The sequence below is a fragment of the Schistocerca nitens genome, chromosome 1 (genome assembly GCF_023898315.1).
Source record: "Schistocerca nitens isolate TAMUIC-IGC-003100 chromosome 1, iqSchNite1.1, whole genome shotgun sequence".
In the NCBI taxonomy this organism is placed as follows: domain Eukaryota; kingdom Metazoa; phylum Arthropoda; class Insecta; order Orthoptera; family Acrididae; genus Schistocerca; species Schistocerca nitens.
The window spans coordinates 1,063,733,787-1,063,748,497 of record NC_064614.1 but is presented as its reverse complement, the minus strand read 5'-3'; positions in this window follow the sequence as shown (position 1 = coordinate 1,063,748,497).

The window sequence follows — 14,711 nt, the reverse complement described above, 5'->3', positions numbered from 1 at the left end:
CAGTTCTGAATTTGTATTTGCGGCGGCGGCAATTGCCACTGTCCTGTGTTATTGTTTTGCTGTGGTGGTGTCGTAGTGTTTTGACACTGGGCAGCCTAGTTGCTGTTACTCCAGCTCTATTGCTGGTTTGGTGGGGATTAATGGTTATTTTTGCTTCTCTTAAAAATTTTCTTACCATTCTGATAATTATTTTTACCATTGTATTTGTTGTTGTTGTTGCGCGGTCTCTTATTTGGATTGCCGCCAGTAGAATAAGAAGTGTTTAAATACTGTTTGTGCTGTGTTGAGAATGTTGGTTCTGATGTGTATATACATTTGCCATGTGAAGCGGTTGATCTGTTGTCTAGCGTGTCCGACAGCAGCCAGCGCGCCGGAATTGGGTTGTCTACCCTGCGTATTTTGTACAGCGCTGGTGTAAACATTGTAGCAAAAAAGCATATCAGTTGAATCGAGCACTGTGAGAAAATGCTCTGCCTCGTTGTTTGGGATGTGCAGAAGTTTTTCTCTGATAACAAGCGGCAGTCTTGCTTTCAATGCACGGAGGATGTCGCCGTTGCAACCGGCTCGTGAAGCAAATGTCCCATATTTAAATATTTCTCGAAATACCGGCGCATATTGCCGTGGTTAGGACTGAATGCTTCAGGATACACAATATGCCTACGAAGTCGTTCCTGTACAGATTGTGACCAAAATTTAGATGGAAAGGATCTCTCAAATTGTTCGTATGTAAGGCATGTCGGCTTCATTATACACTCATACAGTTGCGTCGCCTTGGATATAACCGACAACATAAGATATCCTCTTACGGTCACCACGTACGAGGAAATGCATTTCTGAAGGCTTTAAGAAAGATGGCAGGATGTACGGTTCTTTTTTCGGGTGTAAATGACTGAAATTGTCTATGTTTTATGAAGCTCTCCTCTTCCTTGGCACTATGGTAATGTTTAGTTTCGGAATGATTACTGTAAGGTTCAACTGGCGAATGGCACGGAAAATGTTGTTGATAACACTGTTCGACATGGGTTCTATTTCTGATATTAAAGTATGTGCTTCTAGACCATTTTACCGTGGGAAATTCAAATATGTAAACAAAAAATCGTTGTCAGGGATACTTTATATACAATTCATGGCAAACACAGAGATGTTTTGGAGAAATACGGGTATGTTGCCGCATCCAGTAGTGATAGAACGTGATAATTTCTTGTGCAACAGCAGGTGGGAAGAATCAGACATCATTAGGTTACCCCCGCCACACCTATGTCATTAAGACCACCTGAAACATCTCATTAACTCGAACGGCGACAGCCGGTCGCTGGCTCGGCAGTAAAGCTTCACGCCTCCTAGACCGAAATTCTCACTTCGTGAAAAAGAAATGGCCTAGGCGGAGATGGAAAGTTGGCGAAAGTCTGGTAGCTCCTGAATATATACTACTTCCACCGCTTCACATCAAACTTGGCCTGATGATACAATTCGTGAAGGCCATGGATACAACAGGCTGTGGGTTTGCATATCTAGCTACCAAATTCTCCCGTCTTTCAGCTGCAAAAATAAAGGAAGGTGTATTTGTGGGCTCACAAATCAGGGAGCTGCAGAAAGATGCAAATTTTGAAGCATGTTTAACTGATAAAGAAAAAACCGCATGGGACTGTTTCAAGATGGTGTCGGAAAACTTCCTCGGAAGAAAAAGAGCTACTAACTACAAAGAAATTGTGAAGGATATTATCAAAGCATGTCAGGATTTGGGGTGCAATATGTCTTTGAAGGTACATATGATGGACTCTCATCTGGACTACTTCACAGAGAGTTGCAGTGACGTATCGGATGAACATGGGGAAAGATTCCATAAAGACATTTCTACCATAGAAAGGCGCTATGAAGGGAAGTGGGTACCTTCTATGTTAGCAGATTATTGCTGGAATATCATTCGAGAGAAGAAAGATACACAATACAAGAGAAAAAAGTGATGTGCATTACATGGCAGTTGTTTGTCAATTTTCTGCAATTTCTCATGTCAAATAAATGCTTAAAAGTGTATACACATAGGTTGCTGTGTTATATGTTAGATCCCACCCTCCATTAATGTGATGAACTTGTAACATCATAAAGATGTGCATTTGTTTGTCGAATTTCACCTCACGTTTGCTGCACTATATCAGAAACTGAAAAGAGAAATAAAATTGCGATTACTCATAAACTATCCCTGACAGAATAAAACCAAAAACAGTTTTCAATTCAGCACTCAAAATACAACTAGGATCACAATATTTTTTATCAGAAATAGAAAAAAAGTTTTTTTTTTTGTAGAACAGTGTAATTATCACGACTGCAATGCAGTGTGTCATGTTGAGGTGCGTACTGTTGTTGTTGCGAGTACGTGGTGTGCGGTGTGTATGCGTCATCAATGTACTCGTATTCATTGTCAAACTGTGTGTTTTGGTTGCTATTACCGTCATTGCACTTTGGTTGTACGTCTGTCAAATTGTTTCTATTGTGCTACTTGACTGATTACGTGTTTGTTGTTATTTATAAATTCCGCGACAGTGTCGTGGACAACAGCAAGTAATTTTTCTTGTGAAGCACTCGTCAAAATATTTGTCTTTTTGATCGTTCCAACTGTGAAATTCTCTGTTGATGCATGAGAAATGGTTGTCAGTGCGTAGTCTTACTTTACCAGAAAACTGTTTGTCAATTGTGTCAACCTTGTTTTCGACTTCGGCAATACGCCTTTATACAGGGTGTTACAAAAAGGTACGGCCAAACTTTCAGGAAACATTCCTCACACACAAATAAAGAAAATATGTTATCTGGACATGTGTCCGGAAACGCTTAATTTCCATGTTAGAGCTCATTTTAGTTTCGCCAGTATGTACTGTACTTCCTCGATTCACCGCCATGATTTCATACGGGATACTCTACCTACGCTGCTAGAACATGTGCCTTTCCAAGTACGACACAACATGTGGTTCATGCACGATGGAGCTCCTGCACATTTCAGTCGAAGTGTTCGTACGCTTCTCAACAACAGATTCGGTGACCGATGGATTGGTAGAGGCGGACCAATTCCATGGCCTCCACGCTCTCCTGACCTCAACCCTCTTGACTTTCATTTATGGGGGCATTTGAAAGCTCTTGTCTACGCAACCCCGGTACCAAATGTAAAGACTCTTCGTGCTCGTATTGTGGACGGCTGTGATACAATACGCCATTCTCCAGGTCTGCATCAGCGCATCAGGGATTCCATGCGACGGAGGGTGGATGCATGTATCCTCGCTAACGGAGGACATTTTGAACATTTCCTGTAACAAAGTGTTTGAAGTCACGCTGGTACATTCTGTTGCTGTGTGTTTCCATTCCATGATTAATGTGATTTGAAGAGAAGTAATAAAATGAGCTCTAACATGGAAAGTAAGCGTTTCCGGACACATGTCCACATAACATATTTTGTTTCTTTGTGTGTGAGGCATGTTTCCTGAAAGTTTGGCCGTACCTTTTTGTAACACCCTGTATATCATCATGCACGGCCGGATAAGATTTAATCTGAGTAACTACAGACTGGCATGTTTTACTGAGATTGTTTACTTGTGCTCGGATCTCTGTCACATCTTTATTTGTGTTTTGTTGTTGTAATGAAAGCTCTGAAAATTTCGCGTTGAGGTCGGGCACTTGTCCAGTCAGTCTGTTATTTATCTCCTCAACACGGCTACACGAAGTGTCGTTTGATGCTTTAAGTGCAGCTAAATCTGATTTAATTTCATAATGACGTGTTTTTATGTCGTCATGAGCTGTTTTCAAAGCGGCGCGTATAGACGTCATCTGTTGTTCGATACGTGCGTTAGTGTCCTGTTTACGTTGTGTCATTTGTTTCACAACAGCATCGAACATTCTGGCAATACTAGTGATGCGCAACCGTTCGCCCCCGCCACGTCGTTAGACATGACGTCAGACACCAAAATTGGTTCGGAACTAGACTTAGGAATATTACTGGTGGACTGACTATTTTCTAAATTTACATCACCAGAATAGTCTATTACATGTCGCTCGTTAGTATTCCAGTCAACCGTTACGTCACTTTCATTATGTAATGGCATGTCAGAGTCGGATTACGTCTGTGTTTGCGGTCTCTGGTTTTCCATCTTTCCTAATTGTTTTATGGTCAATACCATGCCACACGTAATGTATGACACAATAAAAATTTAAACTCGTATGTGTAATCAGAATAAATGTAAAAATTAATCTCGCTGTACAATAATGTCTGAACAAGAAAATTGATGGTCGAAAGTAATGGTGGAATCTTGAATACTAATGGCTGCACGCCATATTACGCCGCACAAAACTAAAAAGTCGGCTATATTGTAAACTGATAAAACTCTATTGTTGCACTGTATGAATAATGAAAATAATTTTGGAAACCGCGATGTAGCTTAAAATCACTGCTAAGGAAACGGAAAATTGTGATACATCTACCAAGCAAGCTTTGATTATACGAGGGCAGTTCAATAAGTAATGCAACACATTTTTTTTCTGAAACAGGGGTTGTTTTATTCAGCATTGAAATACACCAGGTTATTCCCCAATCTTTTAGCTACACAACACTATTTTTCAACGTAATCTCCATTCAATGCTACGGCCTTACGCCACCTTGAAATGAGGGCATGTATGCCTGCACGGTACCATTCCACTGGTCGATGTCGGAGCCAACGTCGTACTGCATCAATAACTTCTTCATCATCCGCGTAGTGCGTCCCACGGATTGCGTCCTTCATTGGGCCAAACATATGGAAATCCGACGGTGCGAGATCGGGGCTGTAGGGTGCATGAGGAAGAACAGTCCACTGAAGTTTTGTGAGCTCCTCTCGAGTGCGAAGACTTGTGTGAGGTCTTGCGTTGTCATGAAGAAGGAGAAGTTCGTTCTGATTTTTGTGCCTACGAACACGCTGAAGTCGTTTCTTCAATTTCTGAAGAGTAGCACAATACACTTCAGAGTTGATCGTTTGACCATGGGGAAGGACATCGAACAGAATAACCCCTTCAGCGTCCCAGAAGACTGTAACCATGACTTTACCGGCTGAGGGTATGGCTTTAAACTTTTTCTTGGTAGGGGAGTGGGTGTGGCGCCACTCCATTGATTGCCGTTTTGTTTCAGGTTCGAAGTGATGAACCCATGTTTCATCGCCTGTAACAATCTTTGACAAGAAATTGTCACCCTCAGCCACATGACGAGCAAGCAATTCCGCACAGATGGTTCTCCTTTGCTCTTTATGGTGTTCGGTTAGACAACGAGGGACCCAGCGGGAACAAACCTTTGAATATCCTAACTGGTGAACAATTGTGACAGCACTACCAACAGAGATGTCAAGTTGAGCACTGAGTTGTTTGATGGTGATCCGTCGATCATCTCGAACGAGTGTGTTCGCACGCTCCGCCATTGCAGGAGTCACAGCTGTGCACGGCCGGCCCGCACGCGGGCGATGATGACACACGCTTTGCCCAACGACTCACCGTGCTTTTGTCCACTGCCAGATCACCGTAGACATTCTGCAAGCGCCTATGAATATCTGAGATGCCCTGGTTTTCCGCCAAAAGAAACTCGATCACTGCCCGTTGTTTGCAACGCACATCCGTTACAGACGCCATTTTAACAGCACCTGTCGGAAGTCAATGAAACTATACGAGACGAAGCGGGAATGTTTGAAAATTTTCCACAAGAAATTTCCGGTTTTTTCAACCAAAATTGGCCGAGGAAAAAAATGTGTTGCATTACTTATTGAACTGCCCTCGTACAAAGCGCTTGGCCAAGATTGCTGATGCAAAGATGCGGTGCCTTGATTAGTAGTGGAATTTATTTGTACGTCGTGAGGCATAGTCCGCGATTGCAACGTAATTTTAGGTGTCGACTTCAATTCCAGTAATTAGTCTTACTTCAACGTATTCCCGTCTCGTCTCTCGTATGTCGTTTGCAATAAACATGTAACGAAAGGAAGACAATATAGTACACATAACAGTGCGTCCTGTCGCGGTCGTCGATTAAATTTTTTTTTTGGGGGGGGGGGGGATCTGTGTAACTGGATCGAGAAAATACAATGAAATAAAGTAATTCAATTTAAGTAAATTTATACAAACTCTCGGCGCTTGTGCATGGCATTTTCGTTAAAGGTCCGTTCATGTATTTTTAACCGTTTTCTTCTCTGTGTGTTTTTTCTAATATCGTACAGCGTGAAAAGACAGCATCCGAAGACGACGGTGGTTCGAGCTGGACGACTTTTTGCCCAAAAGTACAGAACCTTTTGGCATGCTAAGTCACCCAACAATCTCACAATTACTAAAGACACAGTATGAAACATACATTGTTTAGTAATAACTATATTCTGAAATGAAAACACAATTAAAATTACACTCACATTATGTAATTACGAGTGCTGTTTTGTTGCAACTCGTGAATAAAATAATGAAATATTTGTAGTATTAATGGCGGTGTGCCACATACGTCCTATCTGGACAAGACCTAGAAAACAAAAGATGACTCTTCCTCTTTCGCCAATAATATGACGATCAAAAATTTTCAAATCTTTCCAGAGGCTGCATACAATATTTATACAACTGTGGTCTATATCTATGGCTCAAATGATTTATTTCGTTACTTGTAATTACGTTTTCCGCTAAGAAAAGCTCAGCATGCAAAAGGTGCCTTTAAAAACTCCACGTCTCCACGTATAATACGGGAAAATTCTTGTATGAGTAGAGCGATTTCTCCAACTGAGCAGATGACGTTGACACTGGTGAAGCTGCAGAGAAGACCCTACATTCACCTCACCTCAGCAACACTTCTCCGTGATATCACAATGCCGTGTACGTGCACCGTTTCGTTTCTACTGTCGGGGATGTCTGTCGACTTTCGTGGTCGTATCGAGTTCTGAGAAGTGGAAGAAGTCATATTTGATAGGTTTTAAGACTAGTCCATCCTGGCTGTCGTGCCACGCCACATCCCGTCCCGTCAAAACATTCTAAAATGCATTTCAAATGGCGGCATGCACACTGGCCGTCTCGTCAGGTCACATAATGGCACCGTCAAATGTTTTTTAGGAAGAAAGTTATGCCAGCTGACGTCATCCGTCCGTTATTGATCATGTGATGCTCAAGCTCATTTCCTCCCAGTACATGGCCATATACAGATCTCCATATTTCGTTTCGTTGTAGCTTTCGTGGTTAGTAACAGTTGTTTTTGTTCATTATTTGTTATAAATTGTTTCGTTTCGTTATTTCTTTTATGAAGAAGTATAATAAATGGCGAAGGATTAATTGAAGCAGTGAGGTAGCAGTCTGAATTGTGAGACATGAGTGTACCAAATTACTGTCCTCTACTACATTTATAAAGTGGATTTTTATAAATTTTGGTACAGTATTTAATATTTTACAACGAAATCTATTGCAACTTGGCTCCAACTTGAAGTGAAAAAAGTAATGTGGGGGGGGGGGGGGGGTGGAATCAGATTGATTAGTAGTGGAATTTATTTGTACGTCGTAAGGCATTAGTAGTGTTTCATAAAGAAATAGTCTGAAACATTCAGAAACTGCAAGTTGTATGTTAAAATATGTGTTTGTGGCAAACTTGTTTATTGTTAAATATGCCTCTAGACTGTATGTGAAACAGTTTTGCAAGTGTCAGTGGTTAGTATTTATGTAGTTTCACTAGCTTACCACAGTATCAATAAGGTACTTAAAAGCCAAATAAAAGACATAAAGAAAAACTATAAATCTTGTAGGGGAAGGTATTGAGGGTAATACGACAATCGCATAATACATTGTCCTGGACCACCACTAAACTTAACCCCAAACAAACCAAATTTTCATGGGATGCGATGGCAGCACGGAACCCTGTGTTCCTTTTAGTAATTCTGAGTGCAGTTTGACGTAATAAATGAAAAAACTGGTGCCTCGACTTTCTGAAATGTAAAATGAAGATTCCTCTTCCCCGAGCTCCTTGTATTGCGTGCGGAATTCCCCATCTGTATGACACTTTATGACATTTTTCTGTCCCACACTCTTTCTTGGGCACTTCTGCCTTTGATCTAACATAAGAGCACAGCTGTAACCCTTTGAGTCCAATATGTTCTAACATAACCACAAACGGCGGAACGAAGAAGCGGTACGAAAGAGCAGAGAAGGCTATGAAAAGAAGATGGCCAATGGTGCTTGGAATCGGACCGCGCCGCGCCACGCGCACCACTTCCATAGCTGCATGCATGTAAGTCCAGCTTCTGCTAGCCTTGACCGCACAAGATCGGCCCGAGTCTGCAGCGGGATTAGTGCTCCGCTGTACAGATCTGAATCAAGTGGTTTCTTGGACTTGGTGTATAGCAAGAACTGTGTTGATTTCATATAGCCCCTTTGCTAGCGACATTAGATGTAGAACAAGTTAAATATTGTCAATTTGTTTTTCTGGAAATAAAACTACAAATGTTGTTTGTTTGAAGTTGTTGAATGTTGTTGCGAGAACGCTGCATCCCAGAGGCACCCTATTTGCGACGAGACGGCAAGACACCACAACTGGCGACGAGTTTTGTCACTGAACTATGTGCCTACTGACCACGGATTCTGTTTCTTGTGTATATTGTGCCGGCGCCTAATTCTCTCTTGTCTTTACTTGCAAGGGCGCTCGCTTTGCTTTACCCGTTTCTTGTCGTTTTTGCTAATCACTGTTTTCAGGCGGGCATTGCATAACATTTATTTGATATTGTCGTTGTTGTTGCTGTTGTGGTTTTCAGTCCAGAGACTAGTTTGATGCAGCTTTCAATGCTACTCTATCCTGTGCAAGGTTCTTCATCTCCAAGTACCTACTGCAACCTACATCCTTCTGAATCTGCTTAGTGTATTCATCTCTTGGTCTCCCTCTACGATTTTTACCCTCCACGCTTCCCTCCAATACCAAATTGGTGATCCCTTGATGCCTCAGAAAATGTCCTACCAACTGATCCCTTCTTCTACTCAAGTCGTGCCACAAATTCCTCTTCTCACCAATCCTAATCAGTACCTCCTCATTAGTTACGTGATCTACCTATCTAATCTTCAGCATTCTTCTGTAGCACCACATTTCGAAAGCTTCTATTCTCTTCTTGCCCAAACTATTTATTGTCCACGTTTCACTTCCATACATGGCTACACTCCATACAAATACTTTCAGAAACGACTTCTTGCCACTTAAATCTATACTCAATGTTAGCAAATTTCTGTTCTTCAGAAACGCTTTCCATACCATTGCCAGTCTATATTTTGTATCCACTCTACTTCAACAATCATCAGTGACTTTGCTCCCCAAATAGCAAAACTCATCTGCTACTTTAAGTGTCTCATTTCCTAATCTAACTCCCTCAGCATCGCCTGATTTAAGTCGACTACATTGCATTATCCTCATTTTGCGTTTGTTGATGTTCATCTTATATCCTCCTTTCAAGACACTGTCCATTCCATTCAACTGCTCTTCCAGATCCTTTGCTGTCATCGGCAAACTCCAAGTTTTTATTTCTTCTCCATGGGTTTTAATTCCTACTCCAAATTTTTCTTTTGTTTCCTTTACTGCTTGCTCAATATACGGATTGAATAACATCAGGGATAGGCTACAACCCTGTCTCACTCCCTTCCCAACCACTGCTTCCCTTTCATGTCCCTCGACTCTTATAACTGCCATCTGGTTTCTGTACAAATTGTAAATAGCCTTTCGCTCCCTCTATTTTACCCTGCCACCTTCAGAATTTGAAAGAGAGTATTCCAGTCAACATTGTCAAAAGCTTTCTCTGAGTCTACAATTGCTAGAAACGTAGGTTTGCCTTTCCTTAATCTAGCTTCTAAGACAAGTCGTAGGGTCAATATTGGCTCACGTGTTCCAATATTTTTACGGAATCCAAACTGATCTTCCCCGAGGTCGGCTTCTACTAGGTTTTCCATTCGTCTGTGAAGAATTCGCGTTAGTATTTTGCAGCAGTGACTTATTAAACTGATAGTTCGGTAATTTTCACATCTGTCAACAGCTGCTTTCTTTGGGATTGGAATTATTATATTCTTCTTGAAGTCTGAGGGTATTTCGCCTATCTCATACATCTTGCTCACTAGATGGTAGAGGCTATCAGTAGTTCTAATGGAATGTTGTCTACTCCTGGGGCCTTATTTCAACTTAGGTCTTTCAGTGCTCTGTCAAACTATTCACGCAGTATCATATCTCCCATTTCGTCTTCATTTACGCCCTCTTCCATTTCCATAATATTGTCCTCAAGTCCACTGCCCTTGCATAGACCCTCTGTAGATTCTTTCCACCTTTCTGATTTCCCTTCTTTGCTTAGAACTGGTTTTCCACCTGAGCTCTTGATATTCATACAAGTGATTCTGTTTCCTCCAAAGGTCTCTTTGTCGTTATTTAGAATTTTTGTCATATATCTTTTTTGCGTTTGTGTCTTCCAATACGGCCTTCCCACGTGTCCCGCCCCCTTGCTCAAGCGCCGCAGCCGCACAGCCACACAGCTAATGCACATGTCTCAGTTTCAGACTACCCAGATATCTACACTTCTCAACACGGTGCAGCAGCTACTCGCCAACGCTACACGGCAGATAGAGCCAGCTCCGCCTACTACAGCTGCAAAGGTGGTGACCTTTTCGCAAATTTTTCAAGCAAGATGAGGAATGGCTCGAGTGGCTGGCCCAGTTTGAGGCGCATTTTTCTCGCCCACGACTTTCCAGGTACTGTGAAACTTCCCATATATTATCAACAGTGGGAAGTGCAGTGTTCCGTCTTATTGACAGAATTTTTCCTAACGCCACTCCGAGTGAACTGTCTTATGAAACGGTTATCTCTTCGCTAATTGACTGTTATGACCAGCAAGGGAATGTGGTAGGACCTAGGTATCAATTCTTTAATCGCAAAAAAACGGTCAGAACAAACATATTGCGTGTGGGTCACAGATTTGCAGGGTCTGACAAGAAAATGCAAATTTAAATGTGCTTGCGATTCTTTATATTCAAATGTAATACTGCGTGATGCGATCGTGTACAAAATGCCTGATTGCAAAATCAGAGAACAGATTTTAAAACAGTCCGACCCAACATTTCAGCAGATTGTGCAAATACTAGACCAGTACGATTCCGGTGCCTTGTCGGCTCATACATTTGAGCAGCCAGCTGTTTGTCGGGTTGAGTCCATTGCTCGTGCTCGCCCCATTCCACGCCGACGGCGTGTGCTAGCTACGACTAGTAAACAGCCGTCCACGCCGCTTATGCAGTTCGCTGAACAGGCGGCTACACAGGCGAACAGAATTAAAGTCTTGCCCTCGCTGTTATACACGGCACAAACGCCAAGGCTTCCCCTCCTGACAAGCTCAGTGTTACGCTTGTGGTAGGAAAGGACATGTACAATCCGTATGTTTGCAACGAAACAAACATCAGCATGTAGCCCACTCACAAAACTCTCGTTAGAAGGCGCATGTTATTAATGCAGTATTTTCAAAGTCTGCAACTAGCAAGCGTGCAATTTCGTCAGTGATACGTCAGTCAAACAAACGTTTTGTTCATTTACTTATATGTTGGAAACGCGTGAAATTTCAGTTGGACACGGGTGCCTCTATCACATTGCTAAATCGTCGCACATATGAATTATTAGTCTCCACACGCCTGTCTAAAACTTGCACGCAACTGGCGGCTTATAATGGGCAAGACATTCTCGTTGTCGGAACATGTACTTTGCCTGCCTTTGTATCGCTCGCATACGCGAACAGTGACTTTTACAGTGCTACAATCAGGTGAGTGTGAGAACATATTTGGTCTTGACTCTTTTGATTTGTTTGGCTTTAACATTCAGGACAATGTGTTGCCAGTGTCTGCATTCAATGCAAAAGACAGTACAGCTAGCTTTCTAAAAGAATTCCCAGAATTCTTTTCTGAAGATTTAGGCAAATCTAATAATTTTGTTGCACGTATTACGCTGAAAGACAACGCTCAGCCGAAATTTTGCCGGACCAGAACTGTTCCCATTGCATCGTTGGACAAAGTCGCTACTGAACTTAAAAGAACTGCAAGAAAGCGGAGTTATTGCGCCCATATCAGCTAGTCTGTGGGCAAGTCCTCTGGTTTTGCTCCCCAAACCTTCAGGTCGCATTCGCCACTGCGTTGACTTCAAGTCTACAGTCACCCACAAATTGTGATTGATACTTAATCACTGCCACGGCTAGAGGATCTCATGGACAGATTAGGCGTTGGACGCTATTTTTCAAAAATTAATTTGCGCGACGCATATCTTCAAATACCGCTCGATGAAGACTCTCAAAAAGTGTGTGTAGTAAATACTCATTTGGGCTTGCTTAAATATTGGCGTTTGCCATTTTCCAACGATATTTGGAACAGCTGACTGCACAAGTGTCAAACTGTTCAAACTATTTGGACGATATTGTAGTGGCAGGTCGTACACCTGAAGAACATATGGCAGATTTACGTGCTTTGTTTCGTGTGTTATCTGATGCAGGACTAAAGTGCAGACTGGACAAGCGTGATTTTTTTAAACCCCAGTTGCAGTATCTTTGTCAGGTCATAAACAGTCAAGATGTATACCTTCTGCAGTAGCATATGTTAGCTATACGAGACTTGCCAGTTCCTCGTAATATCACTGAATTGCAGTCAGTTTTAGGAAAAGTGAACTATTATATTCGGTTCATACCGAATGCTGCACAAATCACAGCTCCATTGCATCGCTTGCGTCGTAAGAATGTCCCCTTTGTTTGGACAGATGGGTGCCAAGTAGCTTTTCAAAAACTTAAAGATGCATCGCTCAGTGATCGTTGCTTAGTTCACTTTGATCCTGAAAAACCAGTTGTATTGCAAGTTGACGCCTCCTCTTACAGAATCGGTGCAGTGCTTTCGCACTGAATTGGTGATAAAGACAGACCTATTGCTTTCGCATCAAAACTGTTATCCAAAGCTAAGTGCAACTATTCACAAATTGAAAAAGATGCATTAGCTATAGTGTATGGTGTCACCAAATTTCACCACTATTTGTATGGCAGAAATTTCTACTTACTTACGGATCACAAGCCTTTGCAATCTTTGTTTCATTCGACGTAACCGGTTCCTGTACGAACTGGCCAAAAATTGCAAAGATGGGATTTGTTGTTGCCTCAATACCAGTACGAGATTGTGTATCGTCCGAAAGCTCAACATGGTAACGCCGACGCACTTTCACGCCTTCCGATTACCCCTCACACAGACTTTGACGCTTCTGCTGCATCTTGTTGTCACATCGATGCTCAGGATTCTGAATTGCTTCAGTCTTTTCCACTGAACTATAGCAAAATTGCACAGGCCACGGAAGCTGATCCCGATTTGAACATTTTGCTCAATTATGTTCGCGCATCTTGCCTCACTAGTTGAGTAGCATAAAGAATTCTGTAGTGTGCCGATACTTTGCACGTCGGTATAGCCTCACTGTACATAAAGGTGTGATTCCTATTCAGAATGACAATGGATAGTCGTATATTGGTCCTTAAGTTTTGCAAAAAGAAGTTCAAATATGGTTCAAATGGCTCTGAGCACTATGGGACTTAACTTCTGAGGCCATCAGTCCCCTAGAACTTAGAACTACTTAAACCTAACTAACCTAAGGACGTCACGCACATCCATACCCGAGGCAGGATTCGAACTTGCGACCGTAGCGGTCGCGCGGTTCCAGACTGTAGCGCCTAGAACCGTTCGGCCACTCCAGCCGGCGCAAAAAGAAGTGCTGAAATTACTTCACCAAGGACACTGGGGGATTGTTTGTACGAAATAGTTAGCGCTTCGACACTGTACTTGGCAGGGCATGGATGCCCAAATAGAACAATTGACGTCACAGTGTCACGCATGTGCGGAAACTCAGCCCACACCGCCACAAAAGTTGTCTTCTTGGCCTACGTCGCAATCGCCATGGCAACGTGTGCACAAAGACTTCACGGGTTCTTTTTGGAACACTCGCTGGTTAATTGTGGTTGACTCATATAGCACGTTTCCTTTTGCTGCGCCAGTAAACTCGACAACGTCACATAGCACAATTCAGGTGTTGTCTTCGAAGTTCTGCCTAGAAGATTCACCTGAAGTAATAGTGTCAGACAACGGAACTCAGTTCACGTCACATTAATTTCAAACATTCTGTGAACGCAATGGCATACTGCATCTACAGGGTGGCGCACGAAATATGTTACCATTTTGTTTTTGAATATAAACTTTATTGTCAATACAATCTGTAAGGAACATAAACTACAATGAAGAGCCGTCTATGGAGATTTGTTCTAACTCAGCACATGCTCGATATGTCCACCATTTCGTTTCCTAACTTCCTTCAAACGAACACTGAAGTTAGTGATTACCCTACGGCACATGTCTTCCGTAAGTTCACTGCAAGCTTGAAGAATAAGTCTTCTGAGCTCCATTAAATCACGTGAACGTTTCGGGAAAAATTTCTTTAGGTACCCCCAAAGATAAGTCACATGGATTGAGGTCTGGACTATTGGGGGGAGGGGGGGGGGGGCAATTTTGTCCGTCATTGAAGCGACCTGGAAACCTGGGTGAAATGATCCGCATGTCGAAATGCTTGTGTAAAAACTCCAACACAGTGTTTGCAGTATGTGGCCTTGCTCCATCTTGCATGAACCACTGCGTGTTGAAGGGTAAGACAGTAGCAAGAAGCTGTGAAATGAAGCTATAGC